This window comes from Homalodisca vitripennis, chromosome 5 (genome assembly GCF_021130785.1).
Source record: "Homalodisca vitripennis isolate AUS2020 chromosome 5, UT_GWSS_2.1, whole genome shotgun sequence".
Lineage (NCBI taxonomy): Eukaryota > Metazoa > Arthropoda > Insecta > Hemiptera > Cicadellidae > Homalodisca > Homalodisca vitripennis.
In genome coordinates this window covers 151,730,092-151,743,975 of record NC_060211.1, presented here as the reverse complement: position 1 = coordinate 151,743,975, position 13,884 = coordinate 151,730,092, and positions in this window count along the sequence as shown.

Sequence of the window (13,884 nt, the reverse complement as noted above, 5' to 3'; positions counted from 1 at the left end):
GTTATTTTATTTAACATTTTCCTCTACTGTTTCTATATTTTATTTTATTAGCAACAGAATAGATACGATATAAAACGATTATTGATATGAATTTTAAAATTAAATGTTAGGTTTTGATTAGAACAGAAAACAGATTATAGTTTGTTCACACTCCAAACAAACAAACAAATATATAACAAACATAACACGTAAAACATAACACGTATGTTTTACGCTATTTCTTTTTTGGTTAGTCTATAGATACAAGGATTTAAAAAACTATTTTTTTGTTACTTTGAAATTAAACGTTTCTGCTTTTAATGGGTTATGATTTATAATGCTAATAATATTTTCGAAAGGGGATTTTAAAAAGTGCCCATGGCACATTTTTGCTGATATGTAACACATGTATTCATAATTACAATTATATTTTTTAAATAGGGTGATAAAACGATACAATTACAGTTTGGAAAACAATTTAATATCTCCCTTCAATCTAGAGAGAGATTGTGTCCTATATATATATATATATATATATATATATATATATATATTATATATATATATATATATATATATATAGGATATATATATTTTTACTGTATATGTACACAATATATGGGACACGATATCCCCTAAGTTTACCTAGTTAAAAATTCCCGCAATGTGTTTTTTTTTCACTGCAGCAGCGATGGTTAAAGTCCAATATTCTCGCAAAGCCGTTTTATTTCCACCCCGCTTGCCGACAGCAAAATGGTTTTTCAACAATAATGTGACTGCGCTTGTCCTTTCAATCAAAATGTTCCTTAAGGATTCAAAATATTGGTAGAACATTCTCAACATTTCTTTAAATTTGGATTTAAAAGTTAATATATTTTCATTTTCATTTCAATTCAAGTTAAAAAAGTTTATTCGAAAATGAACAAGATGCATAGCAGTAAAATATTTTTTATTTCAAAAAACAATACTCTCCATAAAAACTACACGTTTGCGTGTGGACAGGAATTCATAGAAAATACAGTCAAATTGATATAAATTTTGGGATGAAGTTACAAGCATATTAAAAGCTACATTAATATATCTGGATTAATGTGAGAACATTCATATTAATTTTATAATTAATATTATTGTGTTTATTATTAAACTCCAATAACAAAGTGAAAACGTAATATTTCTCATAAGCTTATTTATGGGCCCTTTTATAACAAGCATCTTATTAAGTACACGAATAAACTTTATTTTAATGGTAGGAGTTTAATTTAAATGCTGAAATCGAGTCTTTCTTTTCTTGATTTTGATGTTTAATAATTTTAACACTAAAATACTGCTCTAATATATTTAATAATTATTATAAATTTGCATAGATCACGGTTAAATTTTACTATTTTATAAATTACGTGAGTGATATCCCCACGGTCCAGTTATGTAATGTGATTTTATTATTTTTTATTTGACTACCGGACTAACATTTAAAAAGTAAATCCAATAGTAATATTATATTAAAACATTGTTTGTGAAAAAGTTGCTAAAAACCGGAATCTAAAAAAATTTACTTGTAAGATCGAAGAACTTGTTAATTTTTATAAGTTATTTTGTGATGGATATTCTGTCGATATATATTTTGGAATTATTCACATGACTTGGATCATTCCACGGAAATGTTCTAACCTCGAGAGAAGGATTATGTCTGAGTTGGAATATTTAAACATACATTATTCTTTATGGAATACAGAATCCAGATTATGTTAATCTTGACAAGTGGATTCGTCGGAAAGGATGGATATATGAATGAAGGATGTTCATGAAGGATGTTCACCCCATGGATCAGGATGAAGCTGATGAGACCCCATTGGCTGACTTCAAGTGGCGAGGGAAACAGGAAGACAATAACTTATGACATGGTACTGATGCAAAGTATCTCAGATGTATATGAAACTACAATATGGAATGAATGAATGAATGAATGAATGAAAAGTGTTTTTTATTTTTGACCAAAATATAATACAATACATACAATAAAAAAACACTACATCTACAATGGCTTGAATGCCGTCTGTAGTGGTTAGCAGGAATGATACTGTACTAATCTAAGAATAACAAAAGTCAAGTTAAATGGCAATAATAATTTAAAATTATAAATCAACACACTGGGACACTTTTCCAAAAAACTGAATAAGGCTAATTTAATAATTATTTAATTTTCTCAATTTTAAACTTATTACAACTTTTTTCAATAGAACAGCACACACGCACACACACATTACACGCATACACATTTTATACAAATATAAACACCTTAAACTCAGAAAAATTAAAACAAAATTACATTTATAAATGGAAGAAAAAACAAGGTGATGACTGAAATATACAAATGTCGTAATTAAAATATTTTCCCCTTTTTCCTACCTTAAAATTCGACCCTAAAATTGAATTCCTGGATTAATTGCCATCTATACTTCCACGCGGTGCTCATGAAACCCCCCAAAACCCGCCAATTCCTACCGTTTTTAAATAATGTATATATTCATTTTTGTTTAATGTTGATTTACCCAAAATAGTATTTTCTTATTTTCCCTCAAAATTGGGACACACTGTGATACGAAATGAAAGACGGATTCAGCTTCATTTTAAATTGCACAAAGAGCAGTTATAATTAAATTCTGGTAACCATGGTTTGTAATTTAAGTCAACTAGTTCTGCCCTGGCTTTGATAGCCCACGATATTTGTAGGGATATCATAACGATCAGTAAAAAACACTCCCTGTCACCGAGGGCCAGGTCCAAGGTTAAAATACTTTGTGAGAGCGGTTGACCGCGGTGCGGGCCCTGCCTTCGCACTCTGCCCGCCACCGAGCGCTCATTCCAGATACCAACCTCCATCAGCTGGTTGCGTAGATTGCCCAAGTTATCGGTCGAGAAATCCACCTCCACTCCACACTTTTCACACCCAACAATTTCCATTGTTTACACCAATAGATGTTTTTCAAAATTATTTGCTGGGCTAAAATGTAGGGCAAACGGTGGTGTTCTAAATTTAAAGTTTTACAAATATAAACCAGAGCTAATTTTTTTAGTGTATGTAACAATCTTTTCAAAATTTGTTTCTAAATATAAAACATAGTTAGGCGTATTATAAGGTAGACGTAACATTTTTTTAATTAATGTTCTCTGAACTGATTCTATTCGCATCATATTCTGTGAAGCCCCATACCTGGGCACTGTAGCAAATAATGGATCTAATAATAGAATTGAAGCAGATAATCTTTGCACTCAGAGGAGCTTTATTAGAAAGAATCAAATTTCGCCAAATTGAATTGATTTGCAAATTTAGCCATGGTCAATTTTTCTTGAAAATGCAGTCCCCAAGATAAGGCGCTTGTAAAAAGGCATACCCAAGTACTTGTACTTATCGACGACATTTAATTCGTTCTTTCTTTTAAAGTCCAATTGTCGTTAGGTTTTAGTTTTCCGCCATTTCTAAAAAAACCATATGTTAGATTTAGCTAAATTTATTTTCAAATTTCAAGCATCGCAATAATGTTCTAGTCTATTAATCATATGCTGTAGACCTGCAGCAGAAGGCGACATGAGAACAATGTCATCAGCGTACATGAGTGTATTTACCCGTGTACTCCCAAAACTACATCCCCCCTCCACCGCTTCGGGCAAATCATTCACAAATAGCGAAAACATTAAGGGACTGAGAATACAGCCTTGCCTTAAGCCTATTTTGGTATCAAAACTCTCAGTTATATCTCCTTTGCACCATACATTTCGCACTTGTACCATTCATAATAATTAGTTAGAACATTTAACATTTTCGTTGAAATACCCATATTCGATTAGTTTAATTGCAACGCTTTCCTGTCGATGGACGTCAAAAGCCGAAGAAAAGTCAATAAAGAAGCAGTATAATTTTCCTTTTTTGTTTGATAGCTGGAGTTTAATAATGTTCGAAAGATTAAATATATTATCAATTGTAGAGTATCCTTTTCTGAACCCCGCCTGATATTCAGTTAGCATTTTCTTTTCATTCACCCAATTGTATAGCCTATTATTCAACATACTGGTAAATAGTTTACAAATACAATCAATAAAAGACAATCCCTGTAGTTGTTACTGTCATTTACATCGCCCTTTTTGTACAAAGGAAAAACAATAGACTTCTTAAAACTATCGGGTACTAACACCCGTATTAAAAATATTATTTATAAACTTCCAAAAGTTTGTTTTTTAGACTGATATGAGAGTTCTTAAAAAACTCATATGGCACTCTGTCTAATCAGGCGCCTTATTATTTTTAGCCTTTTTCAGAACTATTTTCCAGCTCATGCAATGAAAAATTACAATCGAGAAACTCGTCGGCAATATATGGGGCTAGCATAGCTGACGCTTGCAGCTAACAGAGGCGGATTAAGGAGTCTTCTGAAGTGTCCGAGGCCACTCGTTAGGGGACAAATTTCCGATTATCTTCGGTTCTCGATTTTTAAAACTATTGATTGCATTCCAACATGTTTTTTGGAATCAGATTGCATTATACAAATTATATATAATATTATCAAGATATAATTTATGTTTTATTTTTACACGTTAATTTGTAATTTTTATTTTCTTCTAAATATTTTTTGTTGTTTAACTTGTATAGAATTTGACTTTCTAAATAAATTAAGTAAACGGAATACTTTCTTCCTAGCAGTGAACATTCATGGTCAAACCAAGGCTGCTTAGCACTGAAAAAAGTACATGTGTTCGAGGTTTCTTTTAAGTGAGCAGATTTAATAATACATTTTATTATATTGTTTATGTTAAGTTGATTGTCATTGACAACTGCTGCACCTGAGCAATTTTCCCGACCAACTTTGTCGCGATAATGAAATCTTCGTCACCTTGTGTCCATTTGAGTTTCGGCAATAACGGTTAGGGTTTCGCCCCCCACTCGCGCCCCCTCCCACAGCAACAGGAGCGTCCACACTGAGGGTTACCTCTATGGGCAAGTGGTCAGAACTAGGGAACGGTACAATTCTGAAATCTTTAATCATATCAAAGACAATTAATTGAAGCCGCCGCGAGGTCTATTAACTGAATTCCCCATTGGTCCCACAAAAGTAAATTCCCACATAAGTATCACCCGCAGATCGCCCATTCAAAATAACTAACCCAAAATTATCGAATAGTTCTAAACATTTTTTACCTCTGACATTTATTAACCGATCTTTTGAATTTTCTACTTTCATTTAAACTGTAGTTAGTCAATCCGAAACGTTTCATAAATATTAAAATCTTGTTCAGTTCCAATTCGAGCGTTCAAATCTCCCATAATAACTAAATTGCTAATAAAATTTGCTTTAAAGAAGGACTCTACATTACGAAAAATAGTTTCCCAACAATTAAAAGTTTAAATAAAGTGGAAGAATCGATATAAATTTTTCTTCCAGTATTGATTTGTACAAAGTTAAGGTGTTCTATTTTAATATACTGTATTTTTGAATTAAAATTTTGAATCTAAATTGAACAAAAATAATTAATCCACCACTATAACGACCAACATTAGCTACTCTAGTTGCATAATCAAAGTGAATTCTATAATTTTTAAAATGGTTTGAGATAAAAATCTTTGTCGTGTTCTGTTATGAAAGTTTCCAAAAATATAATTATATCGTAATTTCTAATCATTTCTTTAAATCCCAACATCACTCACCTTATTCTTTAGACCACATACATTAAAAACTAAAATTTTACATTCTTCTGTTGCTCCACCGAATTCATCTGCACTAAACGTTGACCTGGTGCCTCGTCCCGGGGTATGGAATTGGCGTGTCCTCCTCACCGCCCGCAGCCTGCGTTGTTCGCACTGATGTCACCTTCCGATGTCGGCTGATGTTGCCGCTCCTGGCTCTCTGTTCTCCCCTTTACTCCTGGTGCGCGAGTTCTAGCTTGAAGTTGCTCCTCTTGCAGTTTTCTCAAGAAGTCGGAGAAGTCATGTCCCAGCAGTTCGTTGAGTCTCTGGCTCCCGTCATCACGTCCCGCCATCAATCGTCCCTCTTCCCAGGTGAACCGCACACTCTCGATGGTTAGGTGGTCAAATAAATGCGAGAGGCATTCTGCGCCGCCCACTGACTCTCTCGACCTCCGCCCGCACAGCAACCAACTTGGCCCGTTTTTCTCGAATTTCTCGAGGAAAATCTCGGTGGACGACGAATCCTGTGCCCTTTAGTGTTCTCACCTGCGACATTATGTACTCGAGATCCCCGTCGTCCCGGTATATGAGCAATTAATAGTGCTGCGGTTCTCGGCCTAGCTGATGGGCTCTGTTCACCCACAACCCGTCACCACTCCTCAACGTGTCCACACAAAACTTCCTGACAACCTGTTTACAATCAGACTTCTGATCAATTTTTAGCCCTTTAAAAATTAAATTATTTTCGCCTGGACCTTCCCTCTAAGTCTACCAGCTTGTTCGACATAACCTTACTCTTGGATTTTAACATTACCAATTCTTTGTGAAGGCTTTGTTCTCCTCTTCCAGAGCATTGACCTTATTCGATAAAGCTAAAAGATCATCCTTAGTAGCTAATTTTTGACAACTTAGTAGTGTCCCAATAGTTGAGATAGCCCTTCCATCAACTGCTCTTGACTCAGATCACCTACCACGACCGGTTAGCCATGTCCGCACCTTGTAGGCCTACTGCTTCCTCCACTGCTCCGGGTGACGAGTGTGAACGCTGTCGCTTGAGTTGACGGCCAGGGGTTTGAGGAAAAGAAACTCGTTGATTTTCTTCCCAGTCATAGAGCACAACACGCACAGTCACTGCGACATACAAGACACGAGCCTGCCACGACCAAACGACCAAAGCCTGCCGACCACGTTGTCCTCTACAATATATTTGTATTTGTTTACATATAGTCGTACGTGTGACACACTGTGGTGGTTATGAAGTGACGATTGTGAATATTATGTCGTCTGACTCACTAATAATCATAATTGATATGTTCCTGACAGTCAACAGGTTTAGTCCTCCGAATCACTTAACCAGAAATAATCCCTAGGTTATATCCCGTCAACCTGTAACCTATTTTTGTGAGTTTTAACATACCCCCATCGAATATTCAGTGGATTAATATTCAACAGTATGTATTAATATAGTTTCTTATCGCATTTATAATATATTAAATATAACTTATAGAGTGTCCATTTAATGTATGCCACAATTCATATTTCATAATAAACTAAATTTATAGGAAAATTTAAATTGAAAACTTACCTACTTTTAGTAAAAATTAAGTTTTATAAGTTTTTAAACTTTTAAAGTTTCGCCACTACTTTCCAATACAACTAACTCCCATTACATATAAATACAATTTATTTTGTGAAATTCCATATTTTCTTAAATTTTGTATATAGAACATAATTTTGTACATAAAATGTTTATTTTTTACAATTTTGTTTTATTTAGGAGCAATAGCCTAGTACAGTTTTTTTTTAAATACACTGTTTTAATATGTTTAAGGAAATAATCCTCCGGACCACCGCACAACTCAACCATATGGATGTATTGTCTCCTGTGTAACTAATATAATCAAAGCTTTAATTTACTTCCTCGGCTACTTAAACCTGAGTAGACTTTTGGCCTTACCAAAAATTCATTTCTATTCTCACTACTTGCATTTCTAGCACCATTCTATCCATTCCTTATCAAGTTGCCCACTTCACCCCATTCTTGCTCTACCGACCTGTCTTCCTCCTTCGGGTTCCAAAGGTAGATTCTTGATTATTGCTGTTTACTATCATCTCATTCTGCAGGTCTTAACTGCACAATATTTGTGTACCTGGTTCTTCATCCATAACATCGACTGGGCCAAAAACTTCATACAAAATTAAAATTAAACTATGAGATACTACACCAAGGGTTATCACACGATATGAAAATTAGAGAACAAAATAGTGATGAATGGAAAAAATATTACAGTCTAGAAGAACATAATTTTGATATTGATCAAATACTTAATAAAAAAATATATGTTAAATATTTAAGAAAGAAACAAGATTAAACATTTTAAGAATTTTTTAAGGTCGCAGCTCTGTTACAAACGTAGTAATAATAAAAATGTATTCCGGTCAAACTGAACAGTTTTAAGATATATCGATTATGAAATGCAGCCATAAAATGTATATTCCCTTAAAACGATTTTCAATATATCCTTATTTATTGGATGTTGGATTTCGTGATTAAATCATGGTAAAATCATTCAGTAATCTAATCAAGTTGGTTTTACGATTTTTAGTTTGTATGTATGTATACTTTTATGTATTTGTATATTTGCTGTTATTATCTTTTTGAGAATGAGAAGAAATAGGAGTAAAACATCACTAACGCCATTCAAAGACAGACGCAATTAATCTAATTTTTTAAATTTAAATGTGCCATCTCAATATTAATGAACCGTGTCCAGTTGATAAATCAGTCAAGACTGGGGGTCGAGTACCATCTGTATGTAAATGTTACTGAAAGGTATAATAGAGGCAGCTTCAAGTGTCAGGACATATATTGTGGCGGCAGCAAAGTTACATGAGGCTGGCACGGTCAGTGTATTGTGTCAGAAATAAAACTAAGCATTACTTAACAAGAAATAAATAATGAAAATTGACCAATTTACAAACAACACACTAGTAATAGGTTTACATTACTAACCCTGTACCATTTACCAATATCTAGTCTTACTAAAAACTGAACCATCATAATAAGAGACTTGCTGTATTCTGTACAGAAATATGAAACAATATTAATAGCACAGTTCATAAAGCAAAACAGTAATGAAAACAAAAACTTAGCATACTGATTTGTAGAGCCACAAGAAGTGGATTTTCCATTTGTTTTAACATCAGTTGATTTTCTTACATTAAATGAGAGAATCTATTCTTTGTTTAGGAAGTGGTGAATAAATCGAACGTTAACCGTGTTTAAGATCGTTTAAAAACTTAATATTTGTGAAAGAGGTAGGAAATGCTGAACGTGAAGCAACGAACAAAGAATATGTATACCTCCAGGTGAAACCTCATACGCATTTCAAACATTTATACCACAGTTTATTATCAACATTAAATTTAAAGTATTTCAGACCTTCTATTACATATCTGACAGTAAGTAACGTAACTTCTTGGGTTTTATTTCTAAAAAATGAAGTTATTTAATATCAATACTATTTTAACTAATAATTAAACGATTTAAAACACTTTTAGTTGGTTCCCAGATGCATGTCAATATTTGATTTATGTCGTAAACCTTCTTTAAAAAAATGGGAATATAACTGGAATAAACAATTATTTTTGATACTGGAGGAATAAATTAGACCATTAAATGAAATAGTGCTAATTTATGCAAATTATTTAATTTAAACGTTTAAAATTCATTTATACCCAGTATTTTCATTTACTTGGGTTATTATGTAATTGATTAATAATTTCGCAACAGAAAATAAATTCACATTAACATTTGTGCAAACCCATAATTTAAAAGGTGAACTTCAATATTACACGAGTGCCAAACTTATTTTTCCAAATTATATTAAACATATTAAATAATTTTAAAGTTAACCATGCTAAATTTTCCAGTTTATATGTTTTAGGACTTAAATTGACTGTATTAATCATAGTACATTGAAGTCGAATTTATTTTTGTTATATTATTATTATGTACTTAAGCTATGTATTTGAGAGTTATACTTAAGAACAATAGAGTGGTGTGAATCTTAAAACTAGCTGATAATAACTAACCATATGCAATTGCTAAGTAAAACAACCTTACAAAAAAGTTAAGTTAGTAACACTCTTAACAGTTTAGGGATTTTTTATTTCCCGCTTCTTACACAACCTGTAATTATATTATAAATTGCTATGTTTGCTATGTTATCACTCAATGTTTTAGTGATAAATCTTACTTTGCTGAAACAAGCAACATCTCGTATTTAATAATATATAAAATATTTTTTAAAAAAATAAGAATATTCACTGCAATTAAATAAGCATAAAGCGCGGTCAACCAATGTAATCAAGTCAAAAAATGGTTCTTAATGAACAGAACTCTGTTTAATACAGCAATCGATTTAAACACCTAAACTAAGAAAGCTTGATGCAACAAAGAATCACACGCGCGTACTCCTAAGTCATACTTTGTTCACAAAAGAACATTTTTTCCTTTAAGACTAAATACATTTTTTAGAGAGAATAAAACTATTACATGCGGGAAATAAGCAAAAAATACGGTTAACAAAACACAAAGGAGGTACAACTGAGAGATCTTAGCACAAGGGAGATATTTGCAGAAATGACAGTGCTGCCGCTTGCTGGTACATGTGGGAAATCAGACTCGATAAATACTCTTAAGTTGGCAATACTTGTAGTTAACGATTACTTTGTCTGTCGCTTTTAATGAAATCACTTATCGAAGTTCAATTCCTCAAAATCTCATGGAACTACATATAGAAGTATTTTTTTCACGGGCTTGCAAGGATTAAAGATAAGATTAAGAACTTGAATGTTAAACTTGAATGATTAAGTCCTTTTTTATTCAGTCCTTCAAAGTTGTTATTACAAAACTAAAAGATGTGTGCACAAATGAACAAGTACCATCGCTACTGCAGTGGACATCTTGTAGGTAAGTCAACAAAAGGTTAGAAAAAACAAAATTTTATGAAAGAAATGTCGTGTCAAAATATAAACTAATTAAACTTGGAATAAATAGTTTATGGCAGTCAGCAATAAAAGTTCTAGATATTCGCCAATGGTACGTATCGTCTATAATCCACTGGAGACTAGTGATGTATAACAGTACATTATCAGCTCTGGATAAGCTTGACAGGGAATGAGATTTAGCAGACAACGTTCTGCTTTAGCAGTGATTTGACTTAAGTTTGTGGATAAGGTGGCTCCCGGATCTCATGGATGTCAAGTACAAGTCAGTCTGTACACTGGAGTAGCCGTCATACTTGTTAATTAATTTAACCAATTTTTTGATAACTCATCATTCCTCTTCCTCATTAAGAGAAGAAGAACATCATGAGCCGCATCATTAAAGCCATTGTCATTATAAAGGTGCTCATTACAAACAACGCATTGTCATCTCAGCTCCTGTCTGACGTGCGAGTTTTGTTACTTTCAAAATGGTAAAGAGACATACATATAATACTTCGAATATTAAAGGTGAATATTATTTAAAATGTAAAATTATGGTGCGTAGAGAAATAATAAAGAGACATGCATATAATAATTTGAATACTAAAAATTAATATAATTTAAAATGTAAAATTGTTGTACGTAAACTTTGAATGATTTCTCAAACTTGTTTTATAGTTAATCTCAATCACTACTTAGAACAAACTTGATAATCAAGCTAAAACATTTTTACACCTTATCCCACTTTTCCTTCGGAAGAGTTAAACTTTATAATAATAGTTATTAAATAACGATTGTAAAACGCAATGTGACTTATGATGTAAAATAGAAAACATTCCAACTGACATTCAGTAACAATCATAAATACGCCTACTGTCTTATAGTAAGTCGTAGATGGGAAAGGAGTATTCGAAATTTGAGTCGTTTAACGTGCAATAAACCCACTCAAAGTATCCAATAAAGCAGCAATTTTGGGTGAAATGATGTTTTGGTTAGGACAAACGCTCGTTTTGTCGTCCTTAATTGAATCCCGGCCAAGTGTTATTACACTTTTACATCACTTATATTGTGTAACCGTATTGTTTATAACGACCCGGCTCTGTAGATGTTACTATTGCACAGATAACTCACCAAATGGGGTATAGCGGTTGGCGGCTTTGGAATGTGTTACTTAGGGCAACTGAATGCAAGTTGAATGAATGCATGCGTGTATGTCTTATTATAGTTTTGACAAAAATTTATAAAGTTACATTAATTATAGATGTTGTTTTTTTATTATTTTAAAGCTAAGATTCTTTTAATGTATAAGGTAAATAAATAGATTTATTTTTAGTTATACATGTATATGTATGTTAGTTTAATTTTTTACGATGTTAAGTGGTAGAGAGGACTTTATAGTCCTAACTTCGCCTCTAATAAAGACATTTTTCATTTCATTTCATTTCAAATACAAGTTATAATTTGAAGTACACTTTTATTCGTTTTGTACTACATACACTGTTTAAAAACTAGTTTTCATATTATGATTTTTTACTTAAACTTTAAAAATGTTTGCTCATACTTAGTTTGAACAAGTTTTTTGTTTATAACAAATTTGTAAAATTATTTATCATAGTGTTAACTAAAACACATTATAGAGGTTTCTTGAATGAATTTTAGTAACGTTTTTTTATGTACGTGATAATTTAATTATACATGATAAGGAGATAAAATGTATTTAAATATTAATAAAAAAAACCCAGAAGCTTCCTCTATGCATTATTATTTTTGGCTTTGGGTATTATTTTAAGGCTCAAAATACACAAGGATATTATGAAATTTTGGTAATACTTTAGCCTTGTGCTTCAGTTAAACTATAAAGTAATACTAGTGAGATGGTCTACAGTTATACAAGTAGTTACCAACCTGTTGAGTTGAAAGCAATACAATGAGTATACAATCCAGAGAGAGTTGAGTGGCGCTCTAGAACCAGACCGCTCTCGCTTATCTATATCCGCAATATTCACTAAAGCCTCGGATATGACGTAATATCCTTTAATGTTACCCAATAACAATTCTCGCAAAATGTTTTTCTCACTGCGGCAGCGATGGTTAAAATCCAATTTTCTCGCAAAGCCGTTTTATTTGCCCTCCGACTGACGACAGCTGAATGGTTTTCCAACGACATAATAATGAGGCTGCGCCTGCCTGACCTCAGACTAAGGTTTATTTATTCCCTAAGTCACCTCATGAAATAATAAAAAATTGGTAGAGAATCCTTAAATTATGTATAGATATGGTACCAGTTGACATTTACGCAATGCTTTAACAAAATTACCTTTCAAATATAGGGGTTAAAAAGCAAGTTACATACTAATTCTGAAGTAGTTAATAATTATAAAACTTTCCTCCACAGACGAGGTCGCGTTCGCTGTACACTCAAGATGTTTCAAAAAGTCATTAAACATTTTCTTCTTTAATTACAGAGATAAGTGTTTTCAACATAAGTATTTAAGGATTGTACGGTCTTTATACATACAAGCTGTTTAGCGCTTATAGGTTCTTTTGGGCTATCTTCAAACATTGATATTAAATTGAAATATATTGTTTTAATGTTATTGTATTGCATATAACTTGTTATATAGTATTTGGTTTGGTTAATTGTCAAATAAACTAGAACAGGAGACGCCGTAATAGTTTTGTAACTGTAGAAAAGGAGACGCCGTAAGTTATTAGCGGGAATGGTGGGTTTGGGAAGAGCGCGGGAAGGTTCAGGGGCGAGTTTACCGACGTGAAACACACGATTGCTCGCTTTGTAAGTTTGCTTTTAATTCAATCGTTTGTTTAGTAGTGAAAACCCTTTCAACACTCAGCAGAGGAAATTTAACTACCGACTTTATGTTTGTTTTTGTATTTCTGCTAACCTATGTCTGCTAATAGTCAGTAGCCAGCCAAATATCACCCTATTGTAGCCTTTTGGCCTGACCTTAGTAAAATTGAATAAAAAAACATACTAAATATATCCATTCTATAACTGCAGGCTACTATTCCAAAGACAATTAATTTTAATACGAAATATAGATATTGTCCAACGAGTAAACCCTACAAATTCCTCAGGTGGTTTCCTCTCATCAAAATAATGAAAAACATTCATATAAACATATGTCCGGAAAAGCTTTGTCAAGGAACTACGACTAGCAAAAGATTCTACCCATTTTCTGGGAAAGAACATAAATAAAGCGAAAGTGATATTTTTA